Source organism: Hoplias malabaricus, chromosome 2 (genome assembly GCF_029633855.1).
Source record: "Hoplias malabaricus isolate fHopMal1 chromosome 2, fHopMal1.hap1, whole genome shotgun sequence".
Classification (NCBI taxonomy): Eukaryota; Metazoa; Chordata; class Actinopteri; order Characiformes; family Erythrinidae; genus Hoplias; species Hoplias malabaricus.
The window spans coordinates 64,324,991-64,337,332 of record NC_089801.1 but is presented as its reverse complement, the minus strand read 5'-3'; positions in this window follow the sequence as shown (position 1 = coordinate 64,337,332).

Here is a 12,342-nt window from a genome sequence, read left to right as displayed (position 1 = left end):
GCTATATTCACTCCGGATGTTGGAATTGTTATTAAAAGGAATCCTCCAGTTTGCACACACCACTTTCACTTTATAATGAAAGTACACCCCCTAAATATATGTCTCTCACTTAATATCAAGTCATTCTTGTGTGCCATTTCAGATTAGGACCACTGTAATAAATCAGATTTTAATTATATTCACTGTAGATGTTGAGATTGTTAATAAAAGGAATTTCTCCAGTTTGTAAACACTACTTTCACTTCATAATGATAGTACAGCACATGCAAGCATCAATCATTTAATGTCATACTATTGTAGTGTGTCTAATTTGTTCATCCACTCATTACATCCAGATCACATTACTGATATATGTGCTCCCAATGTGCTCTATTATGCTAACGAAGCAAGTCCAATATGCTGCTGTAAAGGTTCTGACTTGATGGAAAACAATGGATTACATTACACCTGAACGTCAGTCACTGAACTGGTTATTGGTAAGACTACATTATATATTTTAGGAATGTTTTTTAAATTGGCTTTATGGTCTTGTTCCTATTTTACCTTAGTGAAATGATTGTACACTCTTAAAAATAAAGCTGCTGTCAGAGGTTCACAGTCACGCCCTCGTCCTGTCATGCCCGTTTTCCTCGCCATGTGCTCTCTCAGCACATGGCTCTGTCTGTTGCTGTCCTTGTCTCCGCCCATGTCCCGCCTTTGTTCCGCCTCCTTTTCCGCTGTCCTCATTATCTGTCTCAGGTGTGTCTCGTTTGTATTTGTTTAAATGTCATTTTTTTTTGCTGTTTCCCAGTCAAGTCATGTCATTTCGTTTTGTGTTGTTAACTTCCTAGTCAAGACGTTTCGTTTAGTTTCCCAGTCGTGTTGTTTCTTCCTTTTTCATAGTCATGTGGTGTTGTTTCTCTCCCACTTCAAGCCAGGTTGTTTTTGTTTCCTAGTCGTTTCATTTTGTTTCCAAAGTCATGTCGGTGTGTGTAATTCTCATTTGTAGTCATGTCATTTCGTTTTTCTCCCCAAGCCTTGTCATTTCTTTCCTCCAAGTATCGTTGTTTTGCCTCCAGTGTATCCGTGTCTTGTTTCTTAGTTCGGTCTGTCTCTGTCATTTTCCTCAATTCATTTCATATGTCTTTGTTTGATATCTTTGTTATGTTATATCTTTTGTTTCATTAAAATTACTATGCTTTAGCAAGTGTGTCCGCCCCGCTAATCATGACAGAATGACCAATCACTATAAGGACACAGCTAACACAGACAATCCTTTTGCGAGGTGTGCTATTCGCCGGACACCATTCCGTATAGGCCCCAGAGATCCTGTGGGGTATGTTTTAAAGGCGGCTTCGGAATGGAGTAGCCGGTTCCAGCTCATGCACGACGCGATTCCTCAGCGCCTTCAAGAGTAGTCGACTCATGTACCGAGTGATTACTCCAGTGTGAATCGAAGGAACTGGCGTTAGAAGCGTGCTGGAGTCACCCCCTTGCTGGTGGATTACCCCTTCAGGTCCGGGGAAATTTTTTGGGGGGGGTTAAGGGTGGGGGCTGTTAGCCTCCGACTTCAGGACAAGGGAAGTGAGGCTAACAGGGGCGCACCTCTGGGGGATCCATGGTTAAAGAAATCCCTCAAGAGTTCTCCCATCAGACCCCCTAAACCCTTAACAGTTCCAGTACAGGACGTCGTTGCAGGGCCCCCTGCCTCCGTGGACGTCGTCGCAGGGCCTCCTGTCTCCGTGGATGTCGTCGCAGGGCCTCCTGTCTCCGTGGACATCGTCGCAGGGCCTCCTGTCTCCGTGGACGTCGTCGCAGGGCCCTCTGCTCCCAAGGACGTCGCTGCACTCCCTCCTGATCTCCAGGAGAAGCTTGCAAGCCTCTTGCCACATCTGGAGGTCTCCATGAAGGCGGCACCCGCCGCTCCTGTCTCTGTGAAAGCGGCACCCGCCGCTCCTGTCTCTGTGAAGGCGGCACTAGCCGCTCCTGTCTCCGTGAAGGTGGCACCAGCCGCTCCTGGACCCGTGACTGTGGCTCCGGCCGCTTCTGCACCCGTGACTGTGGCTCCGGCCGCTTCTGCACCCGTGACTGTGGCTCCGGCCGCTTCTGCACCCGTGACTGTGGTTCCGGCCGCTTCTGCACCCGTGACTGTGGCTCCGGCCGCTTCGGCACCCGTGACTGTGGTTCCGGCCGCTTCGGCACCCGTGACTGTGGCTCCAGCCGCTTCTGCACCCGTTACTGTGGCTTTTTTTACACATTTAAAATATTCCGAAAGATGGTTCTTCATGGAACCAATAGTACTTCTCCTATGGCGTCACTCAGTGAATGTCACGATTAGCGGGGCGGACTGACGGAGGCGGACGCACTTGCTAAAACACAGTAATTTTAATGAAACAAAAGATACAACAAAACAAAGACTGGCAACTACGGAAACAACTAGACATATGAAATGAATTGAGGAAAACGACAGAGACAGACCGAACTAAGAAACAAGACACGGATACACTGGAGGCAAAACAACGATACTTGGAGGAAAGAAATGACAAGGCTTGGGGAGAAAAACGAAATGACATGACTACAAATGAGAATTACACACACCGACATGACTTTGGAAACAAAATGAAACGACTAGGAAACAAAAACAACCTGGCTTGAAGTGGGAGAGAAACAACACCACATGACTATGAAAAAGGAAGAAACAACACGACTGGGAAACTAAACGAAACGTCTTGACTAGGAAGTTAACAACACAAAACGAAATGACATGACTTGACTGGGAAACAGCAAAAAAAATGACATTTAAACAAATACAAACGAGACACACCTGAGACAGATAATGAGGACAGCGGACAAGGAGGCGGAACAAAGGCGGGACATGGGCGGAGACAAGGACAGCAACAGACAGAGCCATGTGCTGAGAGAGCACATGGCGAGGAAAACGGGCATGACAGGACGAGGGCGTGACTGTGAACCTCTGACAGCAGCTTTATTTTTAAGAGTGTACAATCATTTCACTAAGGTAAAATAGGAACATGACCATAAAGCCAATTTAAAAAACATTCCTAAAATATATAATGTAGTCTTACCAATAACCAGTTCAGTGACTGACGTTCAGGTGTAATGTAATCCATTGTTTTCCATCAAGTCAGAACCTTTACAGCAGCATATTGGACTTGCTTCGTTAGCATAATAGAGCACATTGGGAGCACATATATCAGTAATGTGATCTGGATGTAATGAGTGGATGAACAAATTAGACACACTACAATAGTATGACATTAAATGATTGATGCTTGCATGTGCTGTACTATCATTATGAAGTGAAAGTAGTGTTTACAAACTGGAGGATTCCTTTTATTAACAATCTCAACATCTACAGTGAATATAATTAAAATCTGATTTATTACAGTGGTCCTAATCTGAAATGGCACACAAGAATGACTTGATATTAAGTGAGAGACATATATTTAGGGGGTGTACTTTCATTATAAAGTGAAAGTGGTGTGTGCAAACTGGAGGATTCCTTTTAATAACAATTCCAACATCCGGAGTGAATATAGCTGAAATGTGATCATTTACAATAGTTCTTTTTTAAAATGGCACACCAGAAACACTTCATATTCAGTGAGTGACATAATCAGGTGTGGTACTATGATTATGAAGTGAAATTAATCTGTGCAAACTAAAGGTTTCCTTTTAATAATTATGTAAATTTGAAATTAAATTTACAGAAATGGGACAATTCAAAGGGCCTTTATTTTGAAATGACATATCAGAATGACTTGATATTTAATGAGTGACATAATCAGGTGTGGTACTATGATTATGAAGTGAAATTGTTCTGTGCAAACTAAAGGTTTCTTTTTAATAATGATCTAAATTTTTGAATTAAATTTACAGAAATGGGACAATTCAAAGAGCTTTTATTTTGAAATGACACATCAGAATGACTTCATATGAAGTGAGGGACATAATCAGGTGTGGTACTATGATTATGAAGTGAAATTGTTCTGTGCAAACTAAAGGTTTCCTTTTAATAATTATTTAAATTTGGAAATAAATTTACAGAAATGGGACAATTCAATGGGCTTTTATTTTGAAATGACACATCAGAATGACTTCATATGAAGTGAGGGACATAATCAGGTGTGGTACTATGACTATAAAGTGAAATTGTTCTGTGCAATCTAAAGGTTTCTTTTTAATAATGATCTAAATTTTGGAATTAAATTTACAGAAATGGGACAATTCAAAGAGCTTTTATTTTGAAATGACACATCAGAATGACTTCATATTAAGTGAGTGACATAATCAGGTGTGGTACTATGATTATGAAGTGAAATTGTTCTGTGCAAACTAAAGGTTTCCTTTTAATAATTGTTTAAATTTGGAAATAAATTTACAGAAATGGGACAATTCAATGGGCTTTTATTTTGAAATGACACATCAGAATGACTTCATATTAAGTGAGTGACATAATCAGATGTGGTACTATGATTATGAAGTGAAATTGTTCTGTGCAAACTAAAGGTTTCCTTTTAATAATTATTTAAATTTGGAAATAAACGTACAGAAATGGGACAATTCAATGGGCTTTTATTTTGAAATGACACATCAGAATGACTTGATATTCAGTGAGTGACATAATCACATGTGGTATTATGATTATGAAGTGAAATTGTTCTGTGCAAACTAAAGGTTTCCTTTTAATAATTATTTAAATTTGAAATTAAATTTACAGAAATGGGATAATTCAAAGGGCCTTCATTTTGGAATGATAAATCAAAATGACTTCATATTAAGTGAGTGACATAATCAGGTGTGGTACTATGATTATGAAGTGAAATTGTTCTGTGCAAACTAAAGGTTTCTTTTTAATAATTATTTACATTTGAAATTAAATTTACAGAAATGGGACAATTCAAAGGGCCTTTATTTTGAAATGACACATCAGAATGACTTTATATTAATTGAGTGACATAATCAGGTGTTGTACTATGATTATGAAGTGAAATTGTTCTGTGCAAACTAAAGGTTTCTTTTTAATAATTATTTAAATTTGGAAATAAATTTACAGACATAGGACTACACAAAGGGCCTTTTTTTTTAAATGGCACATCAGAGTGACTTGAGAGTCATGTCCTAAAATCTTCATCATTTCCACAAAATAGCAAATATTTGTTGTTTATCCATTTATTATTTGTTTAGAAAATTATTTATTATTACATACATTTCCTGTCATTGACTTTTGGCTTTTATTTAGAAATTTGTTCCTCTGCACGCTATTACCGTAATGTTCAGAATACGACGTTTCACCAAATCTAAGTGGGGGCTGGCTTGACCAAGCTTTTCCAAGTGGAGGCTGGCTTGACTTCAGTGTCATACCTGAGGTACTCAGACGTACCTACATTAATTTCAATGTAAATTAAATAAAGTACAGAATGTAAGTTAATGGGCATGCCTGACTTGTCGTTTATTTATCGACAAGTTGGCTAACCTTACTGATGATAATCTGAGAAGTATGTGGCTAGCTAGGTTGAGTGACATAGCTGCGTTTATTTAGCTATTGTAATGAACTACTATGCATTTTGGAGCTAGCTATATACCCAATGTATTCCTTGCTTTAGTCCCTTCCATGACGGCGAAATCAGTAAACTGAATACGTAAGTTAAGTATTTGTCAGTTTTATTTAGTCAGGTTTATTTTTGTGTAAATATTCGTTTCTGTAAATTATAGTGGAATTACAGTCCGTTACTGCTTGCCAGCTTTCCGCTTTTACAGTTAGGGAACTGTAGTTGTAGCTAAGCCTTCTTTAAATATAACCATTGAATTCTGATACTGAACACAGTGCATTCTACAGCCATATCACTTATCGCTAGGAACTATGGTATGACTCTTTTTAAGAGTGTTAATTTAAATGAGTTAAGATATCAGTCGAACTGTTTGGATAAGGTTTTAAAATTTACCTCTCCATTTATCATTTAAGTTTAGCTCATGTTTATCATGAGCTTATCATGCATTATACATGCATTTATCATAAACGCATACCAGAACCAATAGTTTCAAACCAGGAGTTTAAAAGCTTTTTATCTACAGCGTCTTTTCTAATAATTTATTTTTCTAGGCTTCTATCAGTATTTGTATTTTGAGGTTAGATAAAGAGTGCCAGCAGTTTTTTTTATATTAAGTGCATTGTGTAAACTAATGATAATTCTGTTAGCACAATGTTTTTGTTCAGTATTTAAAAAAATATTTATTTTAGAATGTTAAACTACTATGTCTCATCACCACTTTTTTGCATTTTTTCTACATCTTGCAGGAGACCCTCAACTGCTAAAAGAACCCCTGACTTGGCAGAGGGCTCGTGGTTGGTCATTCTTGGTATGGTAGACTCATCTTCCAAGGCCATACTAAGAAGTTAAGTTTGAGTTAATGAATGAATGAATGAACTTTTTAGCTTTTCGTTGTAAAGCTTAATAGACAGAAATGGATGTTTGGAACTGAAGGTCAGCTAATACAACGTTAACCTCCAGAATCAAGAGGGTGCTGCCTGTATTGTTGAAGTCATGTAAAGGTAAATATATGGTAATTATCCAAATTATTTGGTATACTAATATGTTTTATAACTTTGTGTGTGTGTAACATATAATTGTAATTAATAATTCAAACATTCTCCCACTCTTTTGTCATTTTTATGGTAACTGTTGTGTAGTATTTAAAAAATACCTTTGTCATTTTATTTATTAAAAAAAAAAAAAGAACTCTAAAAATGAACTGTTTCAAACTTCTTAATTTTAGGTTAATTTATGTTTAATAAAATCACAGAATTTACCATAAAATGAAAAAGGGCATGATAATGTTTGAATTTTGAGTTACAATTATAGGTTACACTAAAATGCTTTAAAACTTGTTTGTACACCTAAAATCTATATAAACCCATTCTGCACTCTCTGTCTTCTCACGATAATGGAATACTGTGTAGTTCTACAGTTACAGCGTATAGTCCATCTGTTGCTCTGCATACATTGTTTCCCCATTTCCCCCCCGTTTTTTAGGACCACCACAGAGCACCTTATTTGGGTGGTTGGTCATTCTCAGTGCTGCCGTGACACTCCCATGGTGGTGTGTTGTGCTGATACAAGTAGATCAGACACAGCAGTACTGATGGAGATTTAAACCCCTTAGTGTCACTGTTGGACTGAGAATAGTCCATCAACCATTAATTTCCACCATGCAAATAATTCCTGCTTTGTTCAAGGTGCACATATACTTAAAGTTGTTTAGAATATTACTAGTAACATTTATCTGAATTTGGGAATTTATTTCATATAAGTGGCTCACCTGGGCTTACTTGCCTGTGCATTCATCACCTGTATTTCCATAAAAATCGGGTATTCTTCCACAGCAAAATCATTATTTCATAAAAGTGCAAGTTATTTCATATTCTTCAGTATCAACCCAAAGAGGGGAACCAAATGCAAGCAGAAGCAAAGGAAAAGCAAAATAACAGGACAGCTAGCTCACAAAAGGATTTGGCCATCAGTCCACATGTTTCAGCCCTGATGAGGAAGCATACAGAATTTGATTGGGACTTCATCTGAGGTACATGCTGCTGCTTATTTATACAATTTAAATAGTTACAGTACATTCATAGGGTATTTGCTGCTGTTTTGTTTACCCTGTGCTTTTATACTGAATGATTACTGGATTAGGAACACCTACCTTGTATCCACACTCATTGTTCATTTGATCAGGTCTCCCAGATGTCCGAACTCCTAACCCTCTCTCTAAGGGAGAGTCCAGACACCCTGCGAAGAAAACATATTTCAGCCGTTTGTGCCCGCAATCTTGTTCTTTCAGTCACTACCCAAAGCTCATGACCATAGGTGAGGGCTGAGATGTAGATTGAACGGTAAATCAAGAGCTTTGCTTTTCTGCTCAGCTCTCTCTTCACCAAAACAGACCGGTATAGAGTCGCATTACTGTTAACGCTGCACCGATCCACCTGTCTCCCGCTCCATCTTTCCCTCACTCATGAACAAGACCCCAAGGTATTTGAAATTCCGACTAAGTACCATGGACTTGGAGGTGCAGATCTTCATCCCTACTGCTTCACACTCGGCTTCAAACTGGTCCAGCAAAAGCTGGAGGTCCTGGCTCGATGAAGCCAACAAGACCACATCATCCGCAAAAAGAAGACATGGAATCCTGAGTCCACCAAACAGGACACCTTCTGGCACTTGGCTATGCTGAGAAATTCTGTACCTAAAAATTATGAACAGAACCGCTGACAATGGGCAGCCCTGGCGGAGTCCATCGGGAAAGCAGGCGGACTTACTGCCAGCCATACGAACCAGACTCCTGCTTAGTTTATACAGGGACTGGATGGCTCGTAGCAAAGAGCCCAGTAACCCATACTCCCAGAGCACCCCTCACAGAATATCCCGAGGAACACGGTCAAATGCCTTCTTCATATCCACAAAACACATGTAGACTGATTGAGCAAACTCCCATGCACCCTTCAGGATCCAAGCGAGGGTAAAGAGACGGCCCTGTGTTCTGCGATCAGGGCGGAATCCTCATTGTTCCTCCTAGATCTGAGGTTCAGCTATCAGTTGGACTCTCTTCTCCAATATCCCTGCATAGACCTTACCGGGGAGGCTGAGGAGTGTGATCCCCCTATAGTTGGAAGACACCTGATCCCCCTTCTTAAAAAGGGGAACCACTACCCCAGTTTGCCAGTCTAGAGGCACTGCCCCCGATGTTGCAAAGACGTGTCAGCCAGGACAGCCCTACAACATTCAGAGCTTTGAGGAATGCCCTACTGCCAAAGAGTTTCCTACTGCCTCAGCCACCTCAGCTCCAGTGATAGACGAGCCCTCCACAGGATCCCCAAACTCTACATCCTCTGTGGAACACGTGCTGGTGGGATTGAGAAGATTCTCAAAGTATTCCTTCCACAGCCTATTGATGTCCCCAGTCGAGGTCAACAACTCCCCACCCCTTCCTGAGTCGCCTGATGGTTTGCCAGAATCTTCTCGGAGCCAACCAAAAGTCGTTTTCTTTGTCTTCACCGAAATCCTTCCACACCCGAGTTTTTGCCCCAGCGACAGCTGAAGCTGCGAGCCGCTTGGTTCTTTGGTACCTGTCAGCTGCTTCCGGAGTCCCCTCAGACAATCAGGCTCTATAGGACTCTTTCTTCAGCTTGACAGCCTCCCTCACCTGGGGTGTCCACCACTGAGTGCAGGGATTGCCACCCCGACAGGCACTGACACCCTGCAGCCACAGCTCCTTTCAGCTGCCTCAACAATTGAGGTCTGGAACATGGCCCATTTGGACTCAATGTCACCGGCCTCCCCAGGGATGCAGCCGAAGTTCTGCTGGATGTGGGAGTTGAAGATCTTTCTGACAGGTTCCTTTGCCAAATATTCCCAGCAAACCCTCAACACGTTTAGGCCTGCCAGGTCTGTCCGGCATCCTCCCACGCCATCTGATCCAACTCACCACTAGGTGCTGATCAGTTGACAGCTCAGCACCTCTCTTCACCCGAGAGTCCAGAACATATTCCTGCAGGTCCGATGATACGACTCTAAAGTCGATCATCGAAATGCGGCCTAGGGTATCCGGATGCCAGGTGTACTTGTGGACACTCTTATGCTCAACCATGGTGTTTGTAATGGACAAACTGTGATGGGCACAGAAATCCAATAACTGAACACCAGTCGGGTTCAGATCAGCGGTGCCATTCCTCCCAATCACGCCCCTCCAGGTCTCACTGTCATTACCCATGTGAGCGTTGAAGTCCTCCAGCAGAACAATGGAGTCCCCAGAATGAGTACTCTCCAGCACCCCCTCTAGGATCCACAAGAAGGCCAGGTACTCTGAATTGCTGTTCGGTGCATAAGCACAAACAACCGTCAGAGCCCTTTCCCCAACCTGAAGGCACAGGGAAATTACCCTCTCGTCCACTGGGGTAAACCCCAACGTCTAGGTGCTAAGCCGGGGGGCTATGAGTAAGCCCACTCCTGCCTTACGCCTCTCACCCTGGGCAACTCCAGAGTGAAAGAGCATTGAGCCCCTCTGTGTGTCGAGGTGAGCCCAATTATATCTAGCCGGTATCTATCAAACTTGCGCACCAGCTCAGGCACTTTTCCCACCAGAGAAGTTACATTCCATGTTCTAAGGTTTCAGTAACCAAGGATCAGAACGCCAAGGCCCTTGCCCTCGGCTGCCACACAATCCACAACTGCTGAACTGTGAAAATATTGCACTTAACCCATTAGAAGGATTAGAACATTGGGAAAGCTAACAGAGGGAAAGCTAGAACATTTTCAGTTTCACACATTCGTTCATTCATTGTCTGTAACATCTTATCCAGTTCATGAATGCAGTGGGTACAGAGCATACCCAGAATCACAGAGTGCAAGGCAGAAATTGTTCCGCCCTTGGGAGTGTTTATTTAAGAGAAGCAGCCTGATCTATGGTGTCAGATCCAATAAAAAATTTGCGAGCAGAGAAAATAATATTGTGTGAAGAAAACCATATCAGGCAATGAACACTGCTCTTGCAAACGGGAAAACTTTTCCCAAGAGGAAAATAAATTTTGAGTGAAGAAAAACTCACCAGGTTCACCAGCGTGCGAGAAAGTTTTTATGTGTTCTGACAGGGGTTCGCTGTAGCAGAAAAAAATACACTCCAAAACACACACTCCAGTTCACAAAGAGTAACAAATACACACAAGCACTTAAATAAAACGTATCAGTCTTTTTTTAGCCCAGTGAATGACTGGCACCCCCTCCAGGGTGTGTTCCTGCCTTGTGTGCCGAACCCACCGCAAACCTGAACTGAATAAGCGGTTACACATAATGAATGAATAAATGAATAGTGCCTGTTCATTTAGTGTAATAGCATGAGAATAAACACCCGATAGCATTCAGCTTGCTGTGCTAAAAGGGAATAGAAATAAAGGTTACAAAGCTTATCTTTATTGAGCAAAAATTAATCATGAAATATATGAATATCATTTTATCGCCCAGCACTCTCCTACATAAGTACTCTCCTTTCTGTTTGCGCTTCTTTATTTCTGCTTAATTTTTAAACCATTGCAAATGCGGGGCCAGGACACAGAACTGAAACATTTTTTTTCCTGTGAGTGGGATGGAATGAACACATAGTATGAGCTTTGTTCACAAATTTTGGCCATATATTTGAGATGAATTCACTAACTGACAAGTTAGTTAGAGAAGTGTAAATGCACAAAGATTAAATGAAAAAGAGCATAACCAATAAGGAAGAGTACTTCGCATTTTCAGTTGCTTTTGCCTGTTTTTTTTCCCACTCAAAGGTTTTCATGCTTTTTTTGTATTATTCCAGATCCAAAGCTTCAAAATATCCTAGTATAACTTCAGATACAAAATAAAATATAATAAAGTGGAACTGTGAAGTTGGAGATTTTGAGTATTGTAATTTCTTGATGCCATTAATTTGCCTTAAAATATGTATACAGTAATGGCCTCTAAATTTGTAGATCATGTACAATTACAATGATGTCCAGTAAATTGCTGTAAATGACAAGCCAATGCAGTAATTATACTGTAATGAAATTACAGTATGAAAACTAATGCTGTAATATTATAATACAGTAAAATGCTTAAAGTTTAAAAAATACAGTTCAGCTACTGTAAATGTACTGTAGTGGCATCTGTGCTGCCAGTAACTTACTGTAAAATTTACAGTAGTGGATCTAATACTGTAATAAATTAATATAGTATCAAACTGTAAATTAAATTTACAGTACTTTTACTGTTAATTTACAGTAGTGTACTGGTGTCTGTGCTGCCGGTAATTTACTGTAAAATTTACAGATTTTTTACAGTGTAGTAAAAATATAATTGCAGATATCTCTAATTGGAGTTTTTACTAGTAAAAATTAAATTACGGTTATGAGAGTGTAGCGTGGTAACAGTATTTGAATTAGTTATTCTTAATGGTGATTATCACTTATAATTATTATTATTACTGAATTTAGATAACAATATTAATAATTTACCAGAGATTGGAATACTGTTAACTCTAGGGGTGAGTTTCAGGATTTTCTGGCTCTTATGAATAGACTCCACGCACCGTATTATTTCAAATCAAAGAAAGCTTTATTAAAAAGGACTTATAATTATTTGACACATAGCATAATTATTGAATCTTAACCACAGAATCAACGGAGGTGAAATTCATCTGGCTTAATAATCAGCTGGGCTATATGACTTATGATTGGTAGGTGTTGCTATATGAGGTTAATTAATATGTAACATTATCAAGGGACTTAATTAGACATCAGCTTCTGAAAATGAGAATTTTATGTGCTTA